Source organism: Marmota monax, unplaced genomic scaffold (genome assembly GCF_021218885.2).
Source record: "Marmota monax isolate L192 unplaced genomic scaffold, Marmota_monax_Labrador192_F-V1.1 WCK01_AAM20220418_F8-fsc00007, whole genome shotgun sequence".
Lineage (NCBI taxonomy): Eukaryota > Metazoa > Chordata > Mammalia > Rodentia > Sciuridae > Marmota > Marmota monax.
The window spans coordinates 24,762,082-24,775,716 of NW_026692781.1; the positions used below are offsets into that span (position 1 = coordinate 24,762,082).

Genomic DNA, 13,635 nt, shown 5'->3' on the forward strand with positions numbered 1-13,635 from the left:
ACTACTCATAGAAACAGAACAAGACTAAGGCAGGAAATAAGAGGTGAGATCATCTGCCTAATGTTTATATTCATTTTGGGTTTTCAGAGACAATTTTCTGATTCAAATCAATTCAATATTGTTTCTAAATGCTGAATCTAGTGAGAAAGAGCTTTTCTTTTCCAAGAATACTACTGTTTGCTGAGGTTTTTAAAATGTCACATAGAGCATTGAATGAACTATGCTATTTCGAGGCTCAAAATTAAATCCAAAGTCTAATAATAGTTTGTAGATGTATTTTGCTAAACCCCGAATAGCCCATGTACTGAAAATATCATGACAAGTAAAAGTAATATAACCTATGGAGGTAAACTACCAAAGTTTGTCTTTTTCTTTTTAAAGGAATGAAGGGCACCCTTGGAAATCAAGTCCCAATAGAAGAATTTGTTAATTAAAAAAGCACATGGCCTTTTTAAAATAATCAAGGATTATCAACTGATGGATTAGGTGATAAAGACAACATAGAAAATCTATTTCTCCAAAGAAATTTAAAAACAGGATAAAGCCTCATTTAATTGGTAAGGGGGGGTAGAATTTAATTTTCATGAATACCTGTGACTAGACTGGTTGTTTATTTTATGTTTACCAAGGGAATGGACAATAATTACAACTTAGAAATCCTTTCTTTGCAGTACTAGAAAGGTTTATGCTTGTATTGATTGTTGTAATCTCTGAATGAAATCCCATTTTTGAAATGTGGGAATGATGGGTGTATCTTATCTGGAATGTGCTCTTAACATTTTTAGTTCATGATTTTAATTGGCATACAATTTTACTTAAATTTTGTAACTGTTTTCTTTCTCAGGCTAGATAATATTGCCTGAAATTAAAACAATTTTTGCTCAAAGTCTGAAATACTCTATATATGTTGGGTCCAATGATCTTTTCTACGTATCTGTCATAGAGACAGTTTAAAGGGGCTAGGAGGAAATAAAATTTATTGTTATAATATAAATTGTGGCCCCAAATAGCCCTCCTGCTATTGGAAGTTTGAGTTTGAATGAGACTTAAGCCAATCAGCAGAGAATAGAACTACCTGGGGCATAAATCCAAAGCTTTATATATAGTCAAGGGAAGAAGAAACTCAGAGGTCTTTTTATTTAATTTTTATATCCATTTTTTATATACATTTAGGAGCTGATGCACAAAAATGGGAATCTAGAATTTAAATTTTTTCTGTATAAATTTTGTTAAAGTTCAATAAAATTTTAATTTGCAAATGAAATCATTGTTTCTATTTGTAAGATAATCAAAATTTTGATGATAATATGAAAAGTATCCTAAAATAAAAAGTAGCTATATCATAAATTTTTCCCAATAATAACTACTTAGAATATAGAGTGAGTCACACTTCACAAAGGCTTTCTTGTTCAAAACATATGATAAAGACAGAAAAGATGTTACCATCATTTCTATGATTCTCATAAAGGTTAGGCAACTTCTGCAGGTTTTATAATATTTATAAATTGAGCAACTAGGTTTAGAATTTAGGTCTTTTGATAACTTGTCTCACATGTTTTCTACAATACCTCAGTATATGCTAACAAATCACATAATAACATTTAATAAATAGTTTAGAGATAATTGTGTATTAATTCACCTGTCTATACCAGAAAAACTTATTTCAATTTTCCTATTCATGACAACTTTTCACACAAAACTAGTATAGATGAAAAAATAAAGAAACCAAACCCCCAAACAAAAACAAACAAAAAAAGTATTCTATCTTTCAGAGATGTTCTGTTTCCACACAAGACATCAGACACTGTAAGTTTGTTTTTTAAACATTAACACAAATTTCTCAGACATTTTATTTACCAACTTCTCCTTCTCAGGTATTTTTCTCCAGTACAAAGGGCTATGGAGCACATATTGAATGAACAGGTAGTAGTGTAATATAAGACAGCAAATAGCTTAGCTGTGAAAGTTATTCATTTGTTTCAATGCTAAAGTAATTACTGTAGCAAAGACTGGCTCATTTATCATTTCCTGTTGTCTTTGCTACTTTTTCAAGTTGTCTTTTTAAACAAATATCCTCATTGTCCTTGTTTCAAAACCAATAACTTTATTTCACTAGGCAAGGCAACATACCGATCCAGCAAGCTTTATTCCCTGTTGGAAGGAGGATCTGTGCCTGGGACCCACCTAATTGTATTGCACATTTGTGTCCTTCCTGGAGAATTGGCAGAGGACAGCTGAGCACTAAGCTGCTATTTAAGAGGCAACTTTAGGTTCCCCTTCTGTTTTGGCTATGAAGGTTTTCATAAACACTTGAGTTCTAATGCTGCATCACACATTTTGTTCCATAAACAACACAATAGAATTTCTGCTGAATGTTTTAATAGAATTTAGCCAGTTGGTTTTAAATGTATTTCTATGAGCCAAGGTTTACAAAAATTTATAATGAAGAGAAGTGCAGATAATAAAAACAAGCTTTCAAATGATTGCTATTGCCCAAGAACATCATTAAAAGAATTTCTTTTCTTTTTTTTTTTTCCAAATGGGTAGTGTTTGGTTCAGCGATTTAGTCAATATTTGTAAGAAACAGCTAATATGAACAAGATAAGAACAGCTTTTAATGGAAGCAAAGCAGGGGCCCAGGTTACGAGAATACCAGTTAGCAATACTTCCTAAGATCTCATTGGGACTGTGAGGATTCTCAACATTTTACAGTCACTACAGGTAGAGATTCCTTTATAACCTCATCGTTCTCATAATTCTTTGTAGAAACAGATATTCTCTTTTATTTGTGAAATGTTACATTTCCATTATGAGTCAACTTTTATTTAAGAAAAGTGAGCATGTATTTGAAGCAGCAAGATGAAAAGAAGCTTGGATTAAGCCAGTAGATCTTGATCTGAGACTCTCTCTCTCTCTCTCTCTCTCTCTCTCTCTCTCTCTCTCTCTCTCTCTCTCTTTTTTTGCAATAAGAAAATGGAGATATCATTAGGGAGCCCAGCTTTGGACTCCCAGTGACCCCTGTCTCCTAGACCCTGCCTAATATGTACTTTCTTATCATTTCTAGTCTCATAAAGCAGAATTTCTAAACCTTGGCACTACTGGAATTTTGAAACTGAGACAAAAATTTCTGCATTCCTATTCCAAGCTCTTTCTCCTACAAAATGCCATTTGTAAGTCATTTGTTTTAAAATCCAAATGAAATTAGGAAATAAATATGATTACCCACATCATTGGAGAATAGCCTCTTAGAGAATCCAAAACAACAGATAACACATGTAATTTCTAGTTTGTTTTGGAATGAACTAAGTGAGCCAATTCCAGTGGTATTTTTCCCCCTGATGATTATGATGATGATGATAATCATGATTATAATGAAGATGATAATGATTTTCTTAGGATAACATTACAATTAGCTGTGTTTCCTGAGCACTTATCAATTCATGGCTAAGGTGAAGAGCTCAGAAGCATGCTAAGTTGCAGGAAGCAACCAGCTTCAATTCTAGAATATAGTACTAGAGATCTGCTTAGATATGTTTTAATGGCTGTGTATCATTGTGGAAGGGATGGTATGCTTACTATTGATTGTTCTAGGTTCAGAGCACAATGTGAACCATTTATGAAAACTACTTTATAGAGAATTTTCCTGTTGGTTCTTCTATATATAGTCTGCCCATTGATTCTTCCTCTTGCTTCTATAACTACTTGTCATTAACAATCAGAAACCAATGATAAGGACATATGTACCAATTGTGGGGAATGGGTAAATGGGTAGGGGTGAAGGGATAGGAATGGCATTTGCTCAGAGATTATTCTGAACAACTTAAAACCTTCAATTCCATAGGGGCTCTTTAAATAACAGAAAAATAAACAGGAAAAAAAAATCTAGCAGTGTAAGATTTGTAGAATAATTGCAACAGTACAAGGATAATCAATCTGCAGAAGTGAATTTGGACATGTACTCCCTGACAAAACACTAATTGCTTGTTGGTTTAACGTCTATAAACTAAATAACAAGATCACTCTGGAATACCTAATTTCTGAAGGAGAAATGGAGCTGGTTTTCAGTCTTCATTTTCTGAATGATTTTAAAAACATTATGAAATTTTGTGTAAGTAAACATTTATTTTTATTATTAAATAGAAATTTTAAAATGTACTCTGGGGAGGGAGTTTTCTAATGTATGACACACAGCTTTGAACCTCAGAAAGTGTAAAAGAACTCTTAAAAGCAGAGGAATTTTTTATTGGTCCGGAATATATTTTACAGGAACATTATGTAGTACTATCAAATATTGATAATGCATTAGCAACCCTTGGCAAAACCCTCCATCTCATTCTATGTGGGATAATTAATAGATTTCATTATGTTTATATTTTGGGAAGTTAAACATTAGCAGTTTCACCATAGAGGACACGGATCTGCATAAATGCCAAAAAAATTACCTCAGAAAAAACAATTTCTAACTATTATTCCTTTTTTTCTTTGTTATTGGTTAAACCTCTTTGGATAATATGTTAAAAAGTGACTTTCAAAGTTAACTTTGTGTAAAAACTTTCATAGGATGCATCATCCAGTGTGAATTGAATTATATACTCACACTGACATTTCTTGGGGGCTGTTGAGCAAGAGATCCCAAAGGAGATCAAAAGTGAGTAGGATTTCCCCACACTTGTTCAGAATAGGAGAAGAGGCCTCACTATATCCTGATTAAATTTACTATATGTAGAAAAGTAGGTAGACTGGTTGGGTGGACGCCCAGAAATGGTAACTCAGACTACAGAGAGCCACACAGGTCAATGGTATTAGTGCAAGTTCTGACCATAAAGATAAGGCCCTAGTCAAGGACACGTGTTGTTTACACTGATTTGAGGCCCAGACTATCCTTACTGTGCAGACATTTACATCAGGCTTCTTAGCTTGGTGCCTTAAGCCTCTGAAGCATATGAGCTCTATTTAGGCTTACTAAGTAACCTCATTTTCACTGGGCTTATCAGAGAATTTATTTCTAGAAGGAGAATACAGTAAGGTGGTCAGTGTACAGAAGTCCTCTAGGCATTTTTTTTCTCATTGCACATCAGTGCTCAGGCATTGAGTTTACTGAGTTTGGTTGATGTGAGTTCATCATGGAGGGAAGTTGACTCTTGGTGTCTCCAAAATTTAAATTTCTGATTCCATGAGTTCTAGAACCCTCCCAGCTTTGTTCATGAATTCAGCCAATATTTCAAGTGTGATGCTCTTCCTACCCTGTGCCAATTATCCATCTTCCACTGAGTCATCATACACAAGACATTTGTCCTTGTTGGTCCTCTATCCTTGATTACACTTGTCTTTCTGCTCCCAATATTCAAAAACTTTTTAAAGCTCACCCAGAACTGTGTTCCACATATTTTGTGCCCCTCTCCCCTGCACTTCAGGACTCAGGTGGAGTGCTGTCCTCCTTGTTCATCACTGTGCATATTACTAGACTAGCACTTTTCTCAGGCCTTATTACCAATTTTCACACAGTTGCTCTGCCTAGATTATGGCCCATATGTTGTATACCTCTCAATCACACCCAAAGAATAACTGTTTTCCAAATGAATAATTGGAGAAAACAACTGTTTGGAAATGCAGTTCTTCTGCAAGATTTAGTTTTGCAGGTATTTAAGAATATATTTGGTTGATTATGTTTGTACACAGTCTCAAATTGTCAAAATGTGAAAACTGAATTTCTAATGTACTTGATAATGTGGGTTCTATGTTTGGGGCATGTCAAATTCATTAACCAAAGCAGCAAATCCAAGTGCTCTGAACTTTTTTTTTTTGTTGTTGTTGTTGAAACTACTTTAATTTTATTTACTAGTTTTATGAAAAACATTTTGTCTTGAAATTATACAGGGCATTAGAAACACCTACTTTTTTTTCAGTTTTATACATTCTATGAATACTTACACTGCTCTTCCTAGGAATGGAAATAACATGCTTGCGGTGAAAAAGATGAATTAAGGTGGAGAATTGGTGCATTTTAACTAGTCATATTTGGGTGATTGAGTTCAAAGAGCTTTTCCTTCTTTTTCTTTTATGCTAAGCAGAGCTTTCTTCTTTATGATCAGATTTTATTAAAAAAAATTGTTCTAATTTCTTAAGATATGTGCATGTGTTAATCACCAACATATAAGTACTAACATTTCTGAGTGAAAAATAATGTTTTGTACAAACAGAAATAAATTCCTATATATTTCATTTCTGTTATTTTTTTTCCTTGGTCACTTATTATATGTTTCTTTTAAATAACAAATGTGTAGGTCCTCAAGCATATACCCTGAGGTATAAATAACTAATTTTAAAGGTCAAATTGAAAGGAAATATCTTATATCATCATCTTGCAGTTCTGTCATATTCTATGTCCTCCCAATAAATTTTTATTTAAATCTCATGTTATATTGACTGTAGGAAAATCAAAATATTGGCTGCATGAAAATTTAGACATATCAATATGTTAAAAACATAAATAAGTGCTCAAAAATATTACTTAAAAAGTGAATTAAAATGTCATCCAAAGTTCTTTGCCACAAGCTGTTTTATGGTTTGGGTAGGAAATAACCCTGCACACCTGTTAATTGAGTTCATAAATGGTGATATGTGTGTGGAAACTCTGAGCACATATCACACGGCCAGACTAGGCCCATACAATGCATCATGTTTCCCATTAAAGTAAATTCTTTTTGATTTTTAGACTAAAATGGAAGTAATAATAACAGCTACCTCACTAGCTGTCTGCTAATGCTTTAAATGATGTCTCTTAATTTGAAATTCAATCATTTGAAACTAGATTTATTATTTTTATTGAACAGATAAGGAAACTGAGGTCCAGAAATGTCAACTAATTGCCTGTAGGTTAAATAGTAAATATTAGCAGGCGCAGGGTCTAAACTCAGTCCTGTCTGATTTTGTGGCTATCACATCTAAACCAGCTGCCACACATTTATGGAAGAGAAAGGATGATAGATAAGTAACACCTCCAGGTGAACAATTTGTTTCAGAAAAGAGCATTTCAAATAGGAAAAAGTGCACATAAATGATGCAGGATGCATTTATGAACTGGGGCATAAACACAAAGTTTTCCAGAGTGTCTACCAGGGCCCAAGGCAACTCTTCAGCAGTGAAACTTCATCTGTATTGCAAATACCATTTCTGTGTTTATCTATAACTATGAATATAACATAATATTACAGATGACTGGTTACATGATTTTATGGGGAAAACAATGAAAGCACAGAAGTTCAAGAGAGCAGGAAAAATTGTGAGTTAGAGTTCATGGAAAGCTTTATGAATTTTGCAGCACTCTAATGTAAATCCCAGAGGGGAAAATACTTGAATTGAGACACTTTCCCCCAGAAATCTTGAGAAAATCTTGACATCTTAATTCATTTTTCTGGGCTTAAATATTCTAGGCTAGTCTAGTGGCATTGTAATAGCCTGGGCACACATTTTTATTTATTTCACTGCTGATACCAATATTTGTGCTACAAGCTGCTGCCTGCATTTACTATTTATTTATTTCCTACAGATCAAATTATTGGCCCAGATATAATGTGCTTTCCAGAGAAGTGCTCCTTGTGTTCATGAGCAAATGGAAAAGCTTCCATTTTAAATGTAGATTTTTGCCACATGACTGAATTAATTCATGTTATAAATATGATATGAAACCACTTGATAGTCCTGCCTATATATGTTTACTGGAAGAGCAATTGAGGAAAATATTAGGCTAATCGAGCACCTGTTTGCACAGGTGGATGGTCAATATATCAAAATACTGTGACTAGTTCCAGGTTAGCCAGTTAGTTTCTCTGAGCATCAATTTTATTTCCCCTTGTGTGTGTAACCCTGTTTTATTGGGTTGACATTAGCGCAAATGAGATAATGTGAATGGACCTTTGTAAAACTGCAAAGTATCACAAAGAGGTTGCAGATTTTTTTAATTAATGCAGGATTTCTCAATAGCAAACACTATTCCATTTGCTTTCTTTTGTCTATGTGGAGAAATATGAAACAGAACATGAGAATTTTAAAACCGAACAAAATAGCCCTTAAAGGACGCTTAGAATACACAGATATACATTAAAAGAAAATAATCACTCTTCGGAGTATCTCACAACAACATAGACCTCTTGGTGAAATGTTTTTGAGTCTGGAACCCTCAAGGGGTTAACGTTTGGGATGCAGAACCAGTAGCAAAATACCCCAAAATATTAAGCAGTGACATTTCTTCCCTAGTACTTGACCATCTCTCTTGCTGGATTCTGAAATTAGCAATGAAGCAATGATGGCTTGAACCTTAGCTCTATCACATACTCTTTTTACTTAATCTTCTTGAACTTCCATTTCACACCTGTCAAATGCATATAATATCTCCCTCACATTTCTGTTGCAAGGAGTGAAGGAGACAATATATGTGAAAAGGTTTTGTAAATTGCAATGGCTTCTACGGAGAACAAGTTATTTTACCAATTCACTTAGACTATCTAGATACCCTTTCAAGATGTCAGTTTCTGCTTAAGGTGGAAAAATGGGTTGATGGAATATTAATATGATGGGTAGAATTTGGTTTAGCTATATCTTTCTGGTTCCTTTCTTCTATATTTCAGAACTGAGCTTAATAACTCCATTTACTTCTTAAAAATAAGAAATGGATTTCTAAAGAGAAAGTTCTGTAAAGATTAATCCTTCATAAATATTTTAAGAAATTGCAAAGTGGCATCATGAAATGCTTAACAAATAAGACACATGGACTCCATGCATATCTGTAGCCAGATGGACTCAGGCAGGAAATCCCTGCTTCAGTTTTGAAGGCACAAACTTGGGACTTAATATTCAAATTAACAGTCACTGAAATTTATTTCCCCATGTACCTCTTATCATCTCGTATATTCTTTACCCTTACTCAGGCTTTCTGATTCTTCTATTATCCTATTCCATTTAACTTTTAGAAATCTGAGGAAAATAAGCTAGGTATGTTTTTTTTTTTTTTTCATAGACATTTTCCTTAGTGTTTTGCACTATTTATTTATTCTTTCTAATTTGGAAATATACATGAATGAAATTCATTACTTTAGTCTCCCACAGAAACATTATCATTGAATTATACATATTTTAATGTTATGCTCTAGAAAGTTATCAAAAATGGATTTTTAAAAAATCTCCTAAAATGGATAGAAAAATTAGAAAGAGCCTCTTGACATGTTTCATAAAAATCAGTGTTGAAGACTTATCCATTCTATGTTTTCCAGTGATGCTTTGTAAAAAGATCTATGCTAAATAGTTCTAATATAATTTACCACAGAGAAACTTCATTTTTGGTCTCTGAATTTAGTTTTTTATATTTATATCAGAAAATGAAAACCTAAGTTCCACTTAACAAAGACCTAGGTTGATTTTGTTCACCTTTGTGAAGCCCAAGACAGTGTCTGCCTATGGAAGAAACTCTATAAATATTTGTGGAATAAATTGACTCAACCATAATTTCTCTTTTATCTCAGGGCTAAATGCAGTAACTGCAATGGTTTATGCTGCTGATATATTTATTTTTCTTAACAGTTCTGCTTTTATGTTTTCAATTTCTGCTTAAACAATCTCATTGAATATATTTTAATTATAAAACACTGAAAATCCTTTTTGGAAACTGGTGTAGAAAGTCATAAAATAAAATAGAGTTTACTTTCCAGATGATTAAAAAAACAAGAGTTGAACTCTTTTTTTTTTTAACATTTAACACCTTATAGAATTAAGTACATTATTACTAGATAAAGATGTAGTCCCATATTCTGAAGCTCAACCAGGCTTTTAAACAAAAAAGCAGCACAACTAGAAAATACATATACCAGATGAAGAGAAAAAGAATGGTTAAGCTTCATTTTCTTTTCATTACAAGACATGATAGGTAGGGATAAATATATATCAATACATATGTATAGTGTATGCATTACATTTACGTTGAAGGAAATGTTGCAGATTTCAAGAGGCATAAAACATTTGTTATTTTAAATTTCTAGAAGAAAAATTTAATATTAGCAATTTTAAATACTGGAAAGCCCTGAAGGCCCTGGCTTTGTGGTTTTATAAAATTTGTGTTCTTTTGAAACGTTCTGCAGGAGAATGCACTGTCCTCATCTAAGCCCACATCTTAGACTGATGAAGGGAAAGCAACAGTAAATTGTTTAGCTCATCTAGCAGGGAGCTTGCCACTAGGCCTTGAAACAGGTTCCCAAAGCCCTGGATTCAGTTCAGCAGCAACTTGGGTCTCATTAAAGGAGAGAGGACAGAATAGAACCCAAGTCAGGGCAAAGAGAAAAAAAAAATGCAGGCTGGGGACAATGTGGCAAATTCTTTGGTTTCCTGGAGCTGTCTACTTTTATGTGCCTGTGAAGATTATGGAATTCACATCTTCATGCAAGTCAGACACACTGTAGCCCATTGCATTGCACATGGTAATTTTATTTTAGGATTGCTTTCTTAGTTGGCATCTTTTCTTTCACTGCCTCACTTCATTCTTCCCCTTTTCTCTTTCTTTTCCCTCCTCCTCCTTCCCTCCCTCCCTCCTTGATCCCCCTCCTCTCTCTTTCTTTCTTTTGTAAACTCTCTAGATCTTGCTGGATTTTCTTTCTTTTAAAAAAAGAGGTATAATAATTTTGGTTTCTTTTTAACATTTGGGCTTTCTTTCAAGAAGATACCCATTTTTATACTGAGAAAGATGTGCTCTTGTATTGCTAACTTTGTAGGCTTGGAGGAAAAAAAGAAGGGAGTCGGTAAGGGTTTTAAATTTACAGTATCAATGACATAACAGGGAAATGAGAGTGTGTTAAGATCATTACTTCCCTCTGGTGGGAGAGTTTGTGACTAAGGAGGAAAGTGTATGTGGTATTAAATTAGCTGTGAGAACATAGCAAACTTCAAGGAATGTGAATCATTCAGTTTATGCTTTCCCTTCTTAGGAAGATTTTAGCCTGTGAAATGTAAATGAAGAGCACAATGACATATTGACTCTCCACTTTGTTCCTTTCATTCCCTCCCCCCCAAAGTCTATGTCCCCAAACTCAGGAAGATGCAAATACCACTGGAAGCTAAGAAATGAGGAGGAAATAAGTAATTTCTGAAGGGGTGTACACAATGTATTTTAATAAAAACCACTAATGAAAATAAAGCTATCTAAAGTAAATTCCAGGAGAATTTTAAGTATGCAATCAATGTTTAATTAGGAATTGTAAGCTTCAGTTGACATTAGTATTTCCGTTGTAAATTTGTATTGGAACAAGCATGTATTTTTAAACTTTTAAGTTTTCTTTGAGATTTAGTAGATAAATTTGGTGGTAAACTAGAAAATTCTGGACCACACTGAGTGAGTAAATAGTTTTCACTTGCATGTACTGAAAAAATTCTCTTTTATTTCTGTATATGGATATATAAAACCGGAATAATATTGAGAGAATGGTTAACTCTATCATGGTATTTATTGGTACAATTCATAAATGTTCCTATAATTGCGCATGATGCTAATCAACTTGAAGAGTTCTTTGTTTCAGGGAGAAAATTTTATGTTTTATTAGTCCAGTGATGGATGGTTTAATGGAGAAGGTTTTCATTGAATGTTATAGTTCCAAAAATTTTTTTCCAAGTGAATTGATTTGAATAACAGATATAAAATTATTTTCAGTGTAGTTATTAGTAGTGGCTTGGTCACTGTCAAGATATAGTTATTATTATAACAAAGTATAAAATTTATACTTGATTTATCCACAATTTTAAACATGTATTATTAGACTTAATTTTTTATTACTGTGTTTTATTATTTTTAATAATTATTTTCTGTGGAACAACATACCTCAGGTACATTTCTGAGAACTTGAGTACTGTATAATGTGACACAAATGTGTTATTTATCAGATAATTTAGATAAAAGGTGTGTATCATGAGATATTATTTTTAACTATTCTAGGCATAATTATGGTATTATAATTTTTAAAATAATGGTTGATCTTTCTGAGATGCATGTTTAACCATGAATGAAATCATACAATGTTTGGGTTTAATTTCACATACTATGCAGGTGGAGAGAGAGAATAGGGTAGGCATGGGAATGGATTAGTTATGAATCGATGTTACTAGGTTTGAATGATGAACACATGTGGGTTCCTTAAAGAAGACAGTCTATGTTTGAGTGTACTTCACATAAACTAGAAACGATTGACAAAAAGCAGTAAAATTAAAAAAAAAATGGTCCTCTGTATTCATGGGTTCCACATTCTAGGACTCAACCAATCATTGATCAAAAATATTTGAAAAAAAATCTGTGTTTTACTGAACATGTACAGAGTTATTTTCTTGTCATTATTTCCTAAACAATATGGTACAACTATTTACATAGCTTTTACATTGTATTGAGTAGTATAAATCATCAAGAAGCTGTGTTTAAGTTATTTGCAAATACTATCCCATATCATGTAAGGTACTTGAGCATCCTTGGATTTTGGTATCTGTGAAGTGATCTTGAAACCAATTGCTTATGGATATAAATAAAACATGCATATCTCTTAAAGATTTTATAATTAATGTAAGATCTATGAGGAGTATTGGGTAGAAGATCCATTTGTTTATCTCAGCTCTCCCTAAACTTATTGACCATTAGACTATTCTTTTCAAGGAATATCTGTTGACATATCTTTTGGATGCTTTGGGAAGGGGTATATAATGGCGAAACTAAAGTTTTTCCATGTATCATTGTTCATGATAACTCCAGGCTTTTGGCATATGAGAAGTTTTATTCACATGTTAGAAAATATTAAGATAAAATGTGAAAAAGTTTTTAAAAAGAATCCTTTTGTTCTTTCCAAATTCTGAGATATTTGGGAGATCTACAAATAAACATCTGATCAACTATTTTTCCAATTTCATAAGACTATATATATATATAAAATGTCAGAAATATTATTAAAGGAAATACAATTTCAAATGATAGTATATATTTGAAAGATAACAAGTGATGCCTTTTGATTTATTATTAGCCATAATAATTACAATTGCTTCTTAGTAGCTATATGGAAAATTCTATCTAAAAATATTTTACATGTCATTATCAACCTTGATACATTCATTTTCATGTTTTTAAGCAAAAAATTTATATAAAGTTTAAGAATCTGATAACATTCCAATTATATACCATACATTATTTCTCAATCTAAGAAAATTATACTAGGTAGAGCTATTCCTGAATATAAAATTCTATAGTTGCAAAAGATTTATATTTTTTTGCATAGAATTTTTTATGATTTTGCATGTCTGAGTAGCTATAGTCTAGTTTCTAAATAAATTAAAGGATTTTATTTTTTAAAATAAATTATACATACTGTTTTAATTTAGCATCTAAAGAGACAGCCTACATTACTATTTGTAGTTATCCTTTTAGCTTTTCAGACTAGCAAACTTTTTCTTTGTTGACTTTTTGTGAAAATTCAAATAAGAACATTTGCATTTATTATAATATACTGCCAAAAATTGCATTAATTTCCATCGATGCCCATTAATTTGATAAATGTTTTGTCATTTGTACCATTTGCACTGTCAAAACAATTTAATTATATCTTACTGACATTTTTGACAATT

The 13,635-nt window shown here is 32.5% G+C and overlaps 1 protein-coding gene across 2 annotated transcripts in view; it reads right to left on the reverse strand.

Moving 5' to 3' along the window:
- Positions 1 to 13,635, reverse strand: part of Tmeff2 (transmembrane protein with EGF like and two follistatin like domains 2) — a 256,946-nt gene that overhangs the window by 52,060 nt on the left and 191,251 nt on the right. The gene's annotated exons all lie outside the window — the stretch shown is intronic.